A 13,890-nucleotide genomic window follows, 5' to 3' on the forward strand; every position below is an offset into this window, starting at 1 on the left:
TCGAGTGTCTACGACATGTCAAGAGTGGTCGACCAGCGTTGAACCCTCTAACGCTTCGTATGGCACCAAGACTGTCAGAACAGAGGCCCTCGCTATGCATGTAGTGAATCAGAAATGGGAAATGAGGGGCTGGTTGAAATAAGACAGAAATAACAGTTCGCAGCCAAGAAAACATCGGAAAGGAAAGGGGAGGATGTGGTAGGTTATTGAAACAGATAAAGAATTTGGAACGAAAGTGGAGAAAAAATTCCCGCCAGGTGGGATCCGAACCCACGACCTCCAGAATACTGGTCTGGTGCGATAACCACTACGTTACCGGCGGGGCGATTTTCCATTCCACTTTCTGGGGTATTTATTTTAAGGTATTTTTGTTTCCTGTGCTTGGGGGGTGGTAGCCAGCGCCACTCGGACTACTCGGGGAGGAGAGGACCTTCTTTTTAACCGCCGGGCCGTGACTCGTGTGTCTACGACATGTCAAGAGTGGTCGACCAGCGTTGAACCCTCTTAAGCTTCCTATTGCACCAAGACTGCCAGAACAGAGGCCCTCGCTATGCGTGTAGCGAATCAGAATAGGAAATGAGGGGCTCGTTGAAATAAGACAGAAATAAGAGTTGGCAGCCAAGAAAACATCGGAAAGCAAAGGGGAGGATATGGTATGTTATTGAAACAAATAAAGAATTTGGAAAGAAAGAAAGTGGAGAAAAAATACCCGCCAGGTTGGATATAAAACCACGACCTCCAGAATACCGATCTGGTGCGATAACCACTACACGGGCGGCGGGGCGATTTTCCCCTCCACTTTCTGGGGTATTTATTTTATGGTATTTTTGTTGCCTGTGCTTAGGGGTGGTAGCCAGCGCCACTCGGACTCCTCGGGAGAAGGGGACCTTCTTTTTCACCCCGGGCCGTGACTCGAGTGTGTACGACATGTCAAGAGTGGTCGACCAGCGTTGAACCCTTTTAAGCTTCCTATGGCACCAAGACTGCCAGAACAGAGGCCCTCGCTATGCATGTAGCGAATCAGGAATGGGAAATAAGGGGCTCGTTGAAATAAGACAGAAATAAGATTTGGCAGCCAAGAAAACATCAGTAAGCAAAGGGGAGGATGTGGTAGGTTATTGAAACAGATAAAGAATTTGTAAAGAAAGTGGAGATTTTTTTCTCCAGTTTTTTTCTTTCCAAATTCTCCTTTTTGGTTACCAAGGTTTTCTTGACAGCCAACTCTTATTTCTGTCTTATATATATATATATATATATATATATATATATATATATATATATATATATATATATATATATATATATTTTTTCACTTTCTTTCCAAATTTCCAATATATATATATATATATATATATATATATATATATATATATTGTCATGAGTTAAAACGAAGACAACGACGATGACGAAGACGTGAAGGCGCGATATACAGGGTTTGTTTTAACCAAGGTCACCATCAACATCAGCGTCTTTCGGGGTAGTTCAACCCTCGCTCAGAAGCCAGCCAATCAAAAGCGGCCAGCGACGGCAGCTGGCGGGAGAAGGGGCCGAAGAGCACCCAGAGAGTGAGAAGAGTAGAGCGTGACCGGGCTGCGCGGCGGTGGGGCGACCGGAGCCGTGCCGTGCCCCAGAAGGTCCTCCACCAGCACAACTTCCAAGACATCCTCTCCACAAGCGAGTCGTGTTGCCGGGCAACAGTAAAAAACAGTGGCCCCCTAGACAGCTGCGTTCGCCACGACGGTGACGGGAGCTGGGAGCGCGCTTCACTACCACGGCATCGACACGCTGCGTGAACATTTCAACGCTGCCACGGACCTGTGCCGGTAGTATCCACGTACTGCGTCATTTAATTTAATTCCCGGACCGTGAATTTTTCTTGTTTGTTCGAGCCAGTTTTGGTTTTCTATACCGCTTTTGCGATAGTCTCTCTATTGTTCCTCATTTGTTATTAGTTCCGCTTTGCTCTTTACTACATTGCTTGTATATTGCTTGGGTCTCGAGTGTTATAAAAACTAGTCTCGTTTATAAAGCTTATTTTTCTAGTTAATATTGTCACCTCAACCGGACAATGATTGGCGTCTGCGACAGGACGACGCTACTTCTTTTGTGTATACTCCTGTACACCCGACATGGAACTTCCATGGCTAATTGAATTGGGGAAGCGATTGGGATTAAGCGGTGACGAGCTGACAGAGTGGGCACTCGAGGAAGAAAGGCTCTGGCTTGAGGAAATAGCTTTAGATCTCGAGGCGGCCAAACAGCTAGCCAAGATAGAAAAAGAGCGTGATGAGCACATGCGAGTCCGCATGGAAATTGAAAATGGAGCGTGGTAGTTCCGGCGACGACTCGCGGAGCTTGAGACTACGCCAAGAGTGCCCCGTAAATCTAAAGAGGGCGGGGAAAGTTTTCATAACATAACATAACATAACAAAACTTTATTACAGAAGGTGGACGCGTCGGTCAGCATGGGGAAGAAAGGAAGGGGGGGGGGAGTTTAAATGTTACATTCTGCGGGCGACGCCTGAAGAGCGCCCGAAGTCCCACAGAGAAAGCAGCGTCTGCCTTGCAGTGGCGGGTTGCAGCGGGGTTGTCCATTCCACAAGCCGCTGGACGCCGGGCGGAAGATACTGTAAACGGAGCGTTTAAAGGCCGGGACAGTCCCACAACATGTGGGACTGTCCATTTCACGCTGAATGGTCAACCCATCGAGCGTGCTGCCGACAGGTGGCTCCGGATACTTGGCGTACCACTCCACGAAGACGGAGGGGCCAGTGAATGGATCCGGCAAATCATATGTGTTTGGAAGCAGCAGCTTCATATCATCAAAAGAATTGGAGGCCGCTTCGGCGGGGCAAACACGCAGGTCCTGCGCACACTTACACAGGCCGTCCTGACTTCCAAGGCGTGCTACGGTGCTCCATGCTTTGCCCTTACGAAGACACAATATGACCGACTGGAGACATTACACCGCGAAAGCCTCAGAGTAATTACTGGTTTATCTCGGCACACCCGCGTGGAAGAACTCTACCGCTATTCCCAGCTGCCCCCCCTCCGCGCTATCATAACGGAGAGGGTCGAAGGCCACAACAGGAGACGCGCCGCAACCCGCGCGGGGCAGCTTGTCAAAAAATTGGCTTCCGGTCAGAGCGATTCCCTTTTCCCGCAACTGCCGACTGTTCGAGCCCCTTGGGAAGATGTCTTGGTTCGTGTGTCAAAGCCTCTATCTCGCCTGCGTGGCCGAAACCATAACCACCATGATCGCGCCGCTATTGCTGCACGCGCAGACCGCCGAGCCGGCGCCATCTTTACAACAGCAGTCCTAAATGAAACAACATCTCGCGCTTCACTTTCCTGTATTGACGGCCAAATGCGCATTTCCCGCACAATTCAATTTCTTCATCCTCCAAGCCCATGTCAGACCCGTCTTGCGGCAGTTCTTCTCGCTGCGGAGCACATTGAGGCAACTTACGGCGCCGGTGAGAACCACCACTTCACAATATTTACGGACAGCCCGCAAAACCTCGATCGACTTGTCCAAACCCCATACGTCGGAACCACCTGCGACCTCATCAAGACCATTTGTCGCAGACTGCGAGATACACGCAATATAGTCGTTCGGGTACACTGGGTCCCGGGACACGCAGGCGGAATCGGCAGCGAGACCGCTTACGCGTGCGCGAGCGAGCACTTTGAACTCCGCTCCAACCCGGCGTTGCCCGTCCCATTTGCACAATACGACCCCGACCCCTCAGAAGCAAAAGCGGCAGCACGGCACGCGTCCAAACAGCCGCTGCGGAACTTGGTTCCACCAGACCCCGCCCCCCTGTCCGCTGGATTGCCCCGTGGTGCACAAAGCTTTGATAAAGTACTGGCTTTCTCACCACCGCGCTCTACACTCTTAGTCAATTCCTGGTTATACGACTCGCGTGTGGGCGGGCCGCCGCGTCACTTCAAGTACGCTTATAAAGCGGCGGCTCAGGCGGCCTCGAGCGCAAGCGGCCCGCCAAACACGCGTCCCACAGAACACGCGGCCCGACGTTAAAGCGGCCCTCTAGAGGGCCGCTTAACCAGAGGGCCACATAAACTCTGGGCCGTGTGTTCATCGGGCCGCTGGCCGTAATTTTTCTACGCGGCCCGTTATGCTAATCTATTTCCGCTTACAAAGCGGCCCCCAAATCATACGGCCCCTCAAATAAGCGGCCTCGTTGCTTTTCACCAAAAGAAGAAGAAAAAAATCCACTAGGCCAGAATTGATTTCATCCGTTTTTTTTTTTTCACTCGCATTGACAGACCAACGCCAGCACCTTGCTGACGAATGCGCTCTAACACATGTTACATCATGCGAGACATGTAAGCACATAGACGCAACCCTACGGGGAATCGAACCTGGGTCTACTACAACACATCAAGAGGCGGATATCATAACCACTGCGCCACGACCCACGGGCTGCTGGGGAGTGCAAACATGGGCTTATAAGTATTCTGCATGCTGTTGCGCGTGAAGCAGGAGTCTTAAATAACACCTTCAGCGGCGACTGGCTTTCTTTAGACCACCGTTTTAAAGCAAAGCTTTTTACCTCTACCCCCCAAGGGTTCTTTCGCGACCGATGGTGTCACCAGAAAACTACAGCGAACAAATAAAAGAATTTACTGGCACCGCCGGGATTCGAAGCAGGAACTAATACACTAACAATGCGAAGCCCGTTTTCTTACCGATTTAGCTACGACCCCACCCGAAGACTTGGAATACAGGGGGTGTACTCACCAAGCACATCTACGGGTTTACCCCCCGCATTCGCGCTGAATGCCACGTGAAAGCGTCACGCGACCACTCATGCCCGTCTAGCGGCCCTGTCCGCACCTTGCTCATTTGCTAAGAGTTACAAAAATTAAAGTAAGCTCACACCAATGCATGGCATCTCACTTCTAGCACGCCAGTGTGCTAAAGCCTGTGGCCTCCATTGCTCACGTAAACAATCGCAGCTCCTTGTCGTCCACCCTCACGCCAAACCAAGGAATACATTCAAATATTCCTTGATGGCCTGGCCATGACTCCAAACCCCAGCATCAAGATCCCGGGCCTACATCTCGAGGCTAAAACCAAGAGTGACGTCTCCTTGCAGCGCCTCAAAAACAGCATTAATCAAATCATACACATGATCAGGCGAGTTGCCACCAAGAAGCGAGGCCTAAAAGAATCCGGTACTTTTCGATTAATTAAAGCTTTTGTCCTCTCGAGAGTTACTTACGTCAACCCCCTGTCCTCTTCTCGACAAGGAAGACATAGAGATGCTTTATATAATGATTAGAAAGGCGGTCGAGCAGGCCATTGGTCTTCTCATGAGTGCGTCCAGACCGAGGCCGCTTAGTGCTCCACAAGACGGTAAAGAGCTGATAGAAGGCCATCTTTCTAACCAGAAGGTTCGACTCAGAACTGCGATTGGTAACTGCATACTTCACCAGATTGGCTGGGCAGCCAAGGATGTCACTCCACTTGACGTACTCCCACACTCTTGGCGGCTAAAAATAAAGATGCTCCCTTTGCTTAGAAATATGAACCCCTCACATGACAAGGGTCACCGAAAAGCATGGGCTCAAGCGCTAAACACCACCTTCGGTGGGGATCATGCAGTTATTCACACAGACGCCGCCAAACATCGAGGGCAGCAATACGCCATCATCGTGGCTACCTCTAGAACCAACCTCCTTGCGTGTACCTCGCTTAGGACCCAAGAAATGACGGCCGCAGAAGAGGCAGCCATCATCTTGGCTCTCGCTCAACCAGGGGTTCGGAGGGTAGTCATCGATTCCCAGCAAGCCTACTGGAATTACCAGTAGGGTTGGGTGTCCTGACCTGCACTGCGCGTGCTAAAAAGCCACTCCCCAAACGGTTCCATTCAGCTCATCTGGACACCCCCTCACGCTTCAATGGAGGGCAACAAATGCGCCCACCCAGTAAGCCTGCGCGTTTACATCCTGTGCTATGGAGCTGCACGAAGACAGTCACCCACTTGTCACGTTCAGGGAGATAACCCAGCATTATCGCCTTCTGAGACAGACCGTACCCTCGCCTTACCCTGACCTTTCCAGAGAACAACAAACTACCCTACGGCTCATACAATCCGGGCTCCTTCCCACAGCCTACGCGTCTTCACATAATGTATCCGAATCGCTACGACGCTGAATGTAAATTTTGCTCAGAAGTAGGAACACTCCGCCCCGTAATCGGGGTGTGCGACTTTAGCCCTGAGCACTCTCTTCTCTTTCCGTCTACTACCCAACTAGAGCAATGGGACATGCTGCTGTCCAGGCCCTCTCCACCTACCCTGCTTCATCGGGTGGACAGAACACAGGTCGCGCGGAATGCATATGGGCCCCACAGAAGAAGGAATTACTCCCCACGGCTGCACTCTGGGCCGTTCAGAAATCTGAACAGAAGTATTTCTTGCTCCTCTTCCTCTTTCTCTGCCGCAAATCTCGTCCCCTCCGTCCGCGGCGCGAAGACGGAGAAGACAGGTCATCTAACACCGGGTTGGAGCTTACTTTAATTTTATAAAAAAGTTTCCACTCTTTTGCTACACCAATACAACTCAACCAAACACCGTTCATGCTTCATGCATTGATTTAACCTTAACAAGAATATCTCTTTGAAGTAATAAATGGTGTGGTTAAGTGCATTTCACTTTTCTCTCGTTTTGCTATTTGTAGAGCGATGTGAGTGAATTTAATTGACGTCGCATGTGTAATCGTTATGGGTCCCGTTTACAGCTTTGCTTTCCAATCACATTCACGGGGTGAATTGGCGTGATTTTTTTAAACCGCTCTAGCAAAGAGGCATAATACTACGGTTTGCGGGAATTTAAGTACACTGGCACGAGCTGAAACCTGTCATGCTGTGTGCCCGTTCCAACAGTATGATGCGCCGTGCGGGGATTTATTCCATCGATGCAAACGGAATTAATAAGTTATTCTGCCTGGTTACCAAAAACATTCTTGGCCATTGGCGGAATGTGCCCCCTATGAATATACTTGCAAATACGTAACACGTAAGGCGCACTGTTGTACTGAAAATAAGATCTGTCTCGTCATGAGTGGCAAGTATCCCAAGCATGAAATGCTGTACTGAATTTTTTCTGCTCGTCGTAGCTCTTGTGATCGTGCGGTTACATGCCTTGACCTTTGTTTTTGTAATGGAGAGGGGGGGGGGGGGATGGCGGTAGTAAAATGCGCATCTTGTAATGTAGTGAACCTATTATAAATCACTCACTCCACTTAACATTGTGTCGCGACGCCTGCAGAATTGCTGCGTTGACGCCCAGGTAAAGAGCCGTCGGAAGGCCAGATACTGCGTTTTCTTTTATGAATCGCGAGCACACAAAGAATATCTTAGCGTTTTCTCGCGCAGACCGGATAAGCGCTCGGCCGTGTAACTTGTAACGCCCCTGCATGTCCAGAAAAATGCAGGTTTCGCGGAAGTTCCACTTTTAATCATTATAACATCGTAAATGATGATCATTGGTCAAACAAAATTTTGCGAAACTAAAAATTAAGAAACATAAAAAATCACGGAAAATGGCGAACCGTATAACGCCCTGCATTTCCACATTAATACAGATTTAGCGGAAATTGCGCTTTTAATGGTTATTGTAGCGTAGATGGAGATAATTGGTCGAACAGAATTTTGAAAAACAAAAGAACAAGGACAGTATAAAAAATACTGAAAATGCTGAGCCTTGTAAAGCCTTTCATTTACAAAAAAATGCAGATTTGGCGAAAGTAACACCTGTGATCGTTACAATAGGGTGAATGGAGATAATTGGACGGACAGGACTTGGAAAAACCAAGAAAATTGGCTTTAAAAGACTCACATTCAAGAGAAGTGGCATAAGCATGCTTCGCATTAGTAGACATTTCTCTGCATTTATGCTATTGTTTTTAAGTAGCCTCGTTTCATTCGCGCTTCCGTTATTAGCGAGTTAATATTGTACGCGGAAGCGCAAAGTCGGGGTTCAGCATTTTCAATATTTCCAAGGCAGTTCACCAAAATCATAGCACTTGGGCATGAACGCACCCTTGTGCATCGAAAGTTCAGACCTTGTAAAACAATGCGACAAATAAATGGGTTGCGATGGCTGCGATTGCCCTAAAGAATTTTTAATTTGTGCCCTTCTCGAACATCTTGATGAACTCAGTATTCATGCAATGAAATTTTACCTTTATAATCTCGGTGTTTTGCCACCTTATTTGCCAGGCCTCAATGCACATACCACGAAAGAAAAAAAAACGCCCTATATTCATGTCATGTTACAAGCAAAGCTATCTGGACGAGATTGGCGCACTGCAGTGGTTAGGAGTTTAGAAGACAAACTTTGTATTCCCACTACTCACAAACTGAGTGTCATTTCCTTGTTATTTTTCTGTATTCTTATTTATTCTCTTTCTTCTGCCCTGTAATCTATGGGGCCTTTTCTTTCCCCCTCCTCGTTCCCCCACCGAGTAGCATGTCGGTGTAGAAATTCCGGCAAACATCTCGGCTTTCTCTTCTAATAAAGAGCCTTCTCTCTCTCTCTCTCTCTCTCTCTCTCTCTCTCTCTCTCTCTCTCTCTCTGTGTGTGTGAAGCAAGTATCTGTATACCTTAAACCTATCCGGATCTTGAAGTGATAGTCTACTCATAGAAGCTTGGGACACGAACAGAGAACTGAGTTGGGTATGTAAATGTTAAGTATTTTGCCACTCTCGAATTCATGAGCATGCACAAGTGAGACGAAAATTACATAAATGACAATGTCGAAGGAACGATGCTTTCTTTTCATTTGATATCCAGAAATACAAACGTGAATACACAAGACTTATACTGAAATAACAAATACAAATATTAGCAGATTTTTCTTATGAAACACACAAATTAAAATCTTGTTGTGTGGAAGAACAAATAATGACCTGTCAAGATAAAATTGTTTTCATTTGTGGAATTTTCAGCAGCTTGCTGCTTAGAAAACAGGGGGGAAACTCGTCTTCTTTACAGGCTACTGACTGTATAACACCCAACGTTTGGCCTAAAGCTGACGAGTATCTCATATCCCTAATGTAATGTATTACCATACAAAGAAAAAGTACATTCTCCGGGCTTTAATTATGGTCCATGTACACCACTTCCGATGGCGTAGATGGCCTTTGTAGAATCACCCCAAGCAATCTATGGCCAGGGACCTGCTGCTTCTGGAATTTCTGTCGCACTGGAATGGAAACAGCGTTGTAAACATTTCAAAAACGTTGTGTCACGGGTAGCAATCTGTTGTGTTGGCACTGCGTTAAGAAAAGAAAAGGCAGGTGAATAAGTCACAAGGTACAAAAGGGTGGCGTTATTTATCGGCGGTAAAACAGTATAGCCTGAAGGGGCGCAGCAGAAGTATCACCAACCCGTTAGCAGATGTGTGAAAATATCATAAATCAGGTAAGTGTATCGCTCTTGTTTAGGCAAATATTTCTTTCTTACTGCTTGTAGATTCAAACCCTGTCCAAAAGAACGTTTTCTTCATATACATAGGAAGGCCGAGCGCTTTTTCAGTGCAAAGGCGAGTGAAACAACGTTGCCATAATTTTATTTGACGGAGACACGTCAATTGCACGTCGAAAAGAAACTCTGTTCGCTGTTACATGCGGAGGGTAATGTACCCTAGTTTCTTTTTATGAAACAATTTCCACCAATAGTATGGCGCAAGACATTTTATTAAAAATGGAACAAAATTGCTAGCAATATCTTTTGCTAAAGCATAGGTAAACCGCGCGCACCGAGCAACAGCCAGCGCATCTGTAACAACGTCAGAAGCCACCGCTTGGAGCGCCCTCCACGCCGGCGACGCGCCGCGTTTGCGCTGCCAATGCTATCATGTGTCTGCAAACAGCGAGTTGACACTCCAAACTGTGGCGAACACAACAAGATAGGGCTGGTGTTATTAATGGATGTTGCTTCATGTCAAAACTTTACCACTTAAACGCACCGTAAGGAAGTTTACAAATCCCTACAGAATCCAGACTACTCAACACGCCAGAAAAGTCACTAGCCGAAACGACGACGCGAAAACCTAGTTACGAAAAAAACGTTGCACAACGTTTTGCTACGCCTACCGAAAATGCCAAGCAGTGGCCATGGAATATTGAAAAGTACAAATTTCAAACTGGGTTTTATGTACCTTGACCTGGACAGTGAATCGCGTAGAAAAAAATTAGCGCCAATCCACCCTGTAAATGTCGTTGGAAAGCAAATCTGTAAACTGCACCTATAACGATTACCCATGCGACGTCACTTAAATTCACTCAAGTCGCTCTACAAATATAGAAACCAGAGAAGTGAAATGCACTCCACAACCTCTATTACTTCAAAGAGATATTCTTGGTAAGGTTAAATTAATGCATGATGCATGAACGGTGGTTGGTTGAGTTCTACTGGTGTAGCACATGAGCGGAAACTTTTTTTATAAAATTAAAGCTCAAACCCGTTGTTAGACGATCTCGCTTCGTCTCTGCCGACGCAGACGGAGGGGACGAGATCGGCGGCAGAGACAGAGCAAGAGCAGGAGGAGGAAGAGGAGGCGCAGAAGGAGGAAATACTTCTATTCAGATTTCTGAACGGCCAAGAGTACGGCCCAGGGGAGTGGATCCTCCTTCAGTGTAGCCCATATTCAGTCCGCGCCGCCTGTGCTCTGTCCACCTGCTGCAGCTGGGTTGGCCGAAGGGGGCTGGACAGCAGGATCTCCCATTGCTCTTGTTTGGTAGTTGACGCAAAGAGAGGAGGGTGCTCATGGCTCAAGTCGCACACCCCGATCAAGTCGCACACCCCGATTAAAATTTACACTCGGCGTCGTAGCGATTCAGGTACATTAAGTGAAGACGCGTCGGCTGTGGGAAGGAGCCGCATTGTATGAGCCGCAGGGCAGTTTGTTGTTCTATGGAAAGGTAAGGTTAAGGCGAAGGCCGGGTTTGTCTCTGAAGGTGATAAAGCTGGGTTATGTCCCTGAACGAGACAAGCGCGTTACTTTCCTCGTGCAGCTCTATAGCACGAGGGGGAAAAGTGTAGGATTGGTGGGCGTATTCGTTGCCCCCTATGGAAGCGTGAGCGGGTGTCCAGATGAGCTGAATGGAACCATTTGAGGAGTGGTTTATTAGCGCACACAGTGCAGGTCGGGACACCAAACGCGACAGCTGATTCCGGTAGGCTTGTTGAGAATTGGTGACTACCTTACGAAACCCTGGTTGAGTGAGAGCCAAGGCGATGGCTGCCTCTTCTGCCGCCATCATGCCTTCGGTCTTGAGTGAGGCACAAGCAAAGACGTTGGTTCTGGAAGTAGCCACCATGATGGCGTACTGCTTCCGTCAATGTTGGGAGGCGTTTGTGTAGATAACTGCATGATCACAACCGAGGGTGGTGTTGAGCGCTTGAGCCCGTGCTTGTAGGCGACCCTCTTCGTCTGAGGGGTTCATGTTTCTAAGGAAAGGGAGCATCTTTATTTCTTGCCGCCTAAAGTTCGTGAGTACATCAAGCGGAGTGACATTCTGTGCTGCGCAGCTAATCTGGTGAAAGATGCAGCGACCCACTGCAGTTCTGCTCCTTCGGACCTTCTGGATAGAAAGATGATCCTCTATCAGCTCTTCCACCGTTTTGTAGATCCCCGTGCTAAGCAGCGTCTCTGTGGACGCACTCATGGGATGACCAATGGCTCGCTCAACCGCCTTTGTAATCATTATATAAAGCATCTTTATCTTCTCCTTGCCGAGAAGGCGGGGTTGACGTAAGTGATTCTCGAGAGGACAAAAGCTTGAACTAATCGAAAGGTATCGAAAGGTTTCTTGAGGCATCGTTTCTTATTGGCAACTCGCCTGATCATGTGTATGATTTATTGATGCTGTGTTTGAGGCGCTGCAAGGATGCATGCTTGGCGCGTGCTTCTTACGACGACGAACAAGGCATAATTTCATGGCCCTTACTAGTTGTCTGCAAACACTAATTCTTACTTTCTGCGCCCCCCCACCCCTCGAAAAAAAAACAAGAAATTCAGGGACTTACCTATTCGTTCGTGTTCAGCCGGGCTATGCGCGCAATACACGCACACAGCCGGCTTGACATGGCGCCGCTGCTTGGCTTGCGTAACCGGTGGCCCTAATAAACCCATCGCATTTGCAGTTGTTTCCACTGTTACACCGACCTCGAAGCACACATCTGATGTCAGCGGAAGCGAACGTGGTCAAGAAAGTGTGAACGCTCGGAACTAAGTATGAATCTCCGTGGTTTGAACTACACAGAGCAAGAGCCAAAGGGTGGGACGCCAACTTGCTCCGTGGTGAAATCCTCGCACTTGCGCGATACAGACAAATCACCGTAGCACAACTCGCCGCGCGCGAACTTTTTCCCACTCCTACTGCGCATGTGCGCGTGAGATATTTTGAATGTTTTTCGGCTTTAGCCGCGTCGTCAGGCGCGCGTCGTCGGCCACCGCAAAAGAAGCTCGCGGGCGATTGTGTGAGCAGGAATACGGGCACGCGCCGCAAGCCGCACATATCGCTCGCAGCTTCCCGATTGCCCCCCTTTTTTATTTTATTCCTGGCGTTAGGCTGTCTTCTAGTTTATAGCCGTTACACGGGCCGTTGGCGGAGCATATAAGCGTGATGCAACCACCTGAGGTTTTGTCACGGAAAAGAAGTCTGTCAGGGCCTCTTATAGCCCGGTATTGAGACTACCCACCGCATATATATAGGACGCCATCCGGAAAGCAACTAAGAGTGTAGTGCAGATCAACTGTCGCCCCCTGTTGATGTGGCACGAAATGCCAATGAACACAGCGAACTTGATGTAACTGTGGAACATCAGGCGGTCCTTTCATCACCTGATAAAGAAACTTCACTTTCACTTAGTCTGCAAGTGGCGGCATTGCACTTGACTCTTTCGGGGTTTGGTGGAGTTAATGTTGACCGCAACGCGTGCTTGCAGGACAGTCTGTTTCAAAAGTAAAGCTCTGTACCAAAAGAAGTACTTATCACAGACAGGGACTTTCCACCGCCCCATATTTCAATCCAGAGTGTCCATGGGTCGAGTAGAAAGCACGGGCCGCATAAGCACTGACGGACATGCTTCGGCCGGCGTAAGGTGCGGAACAAGAGAACCAAGAGAAAAACCAGTCGGGCAGGAAAAAGAACTAAGGTAAAACTCAGTTGTTCACGCGAAGAATCGGCCAATGGGAACAAAAGGTCGCCCGCACCGCATTCACACACTTCCCTTGAATGCATATATAAGTTGTCAGCTGGTAAGAGCGAGAAGGGACCCAATCACCACCATGCCAGTAGCGTGTATGGAAGCGGCAGGGGGTGGCACCATAGTCACTGTAGAAAACAGGACAAACTGCACCAGCCTGACTTTTCGATTAATACCTGTCCGTGATTTTCCAGTCAGTGCTTGCACTTGTAAATATAGGCAATGAGTTGTGTATGGTCTTGAAGAACCACGTGCTAGCTCTCTTCATGCTGTTCTTGAGGTGTATTTCCGTGACTGTTAGATTCATGAAGTATGACTGTGCTCCGCTACCGGTGGACAGTTGACATTTTTGTGAAGTGGTATTGAACTGTGCGTGGAGTGTGAACATTTTTCAGAGAAAAATGCTTAAGCGGCGGGATATTGTCATGAGTGAAAACGAAGACAACGACGATGACGAAGACTCGAAGGCGCGATCTACGGGGTATATTTTAACACCCCGAGGTCACCATCATCATCAGCGTCTTTTGGGGTCGTTCACCCCTCACTCAAAAGCCGGCTAATCAAAAGCGGCCAGCGACAGCGGCCGGCGGCAGAGAAGTGGCCCAAAAAGAACACCGAGGGAGAACGGAGAACATGTGAACGG

General features: G+C 48.3%; 1 protein-coding gene and 1 non-coding gene across 2 annotated transcripts in view; both read right to left on the reverse strand.

Moving 5' to 3' along the window:
* LOC144168042 (CCN family member 4-like) overlaps window positions 1-12,172 on the reverse strand; it is a 100,186-nt gene extending 88,014 nt beyond the window's left edge. Inside the window, exon 1 of the mRNA XM_077697131.1 lies at window positions 12,066-12,172. The gene's annotated coding sequence lies outside the window, so the exon portion shown is untranslated. The remainder of the gene's footprint in view (window positions 1-12,065) is intronic.
* Trnat-agu (transfer RNA threonine (anticodon AGU)) lies at window positions 250-322 on the reverse strand. The gene has a single exon. It is a non-coding gene; the product is annotated as a tRNA-Thr (tRNA).
* Window positions 12,173-13,890: the final 1,718 nt, after the last annotated feature.

This window comes from Haemaphysalis longicornis, unplaced genomic scaffold (assembly GCF_048455015.1).
Source record: "Haemaphysalis longicornis isolate Haplotype H1 unplaced genomic scaffold, Haemaphysalis longicornis Haplotype H1 scaffold_1, whole genome shotgun sequence".
In the NCBI taxonomy this organism is placed as follows: domain Eukaryota; kingdom Metazoa; phylum Arthropoda; class Arachnida; order Ixodida; family Ixodidae; genus Haemaphysalis; species Haemaphysalis longicornis.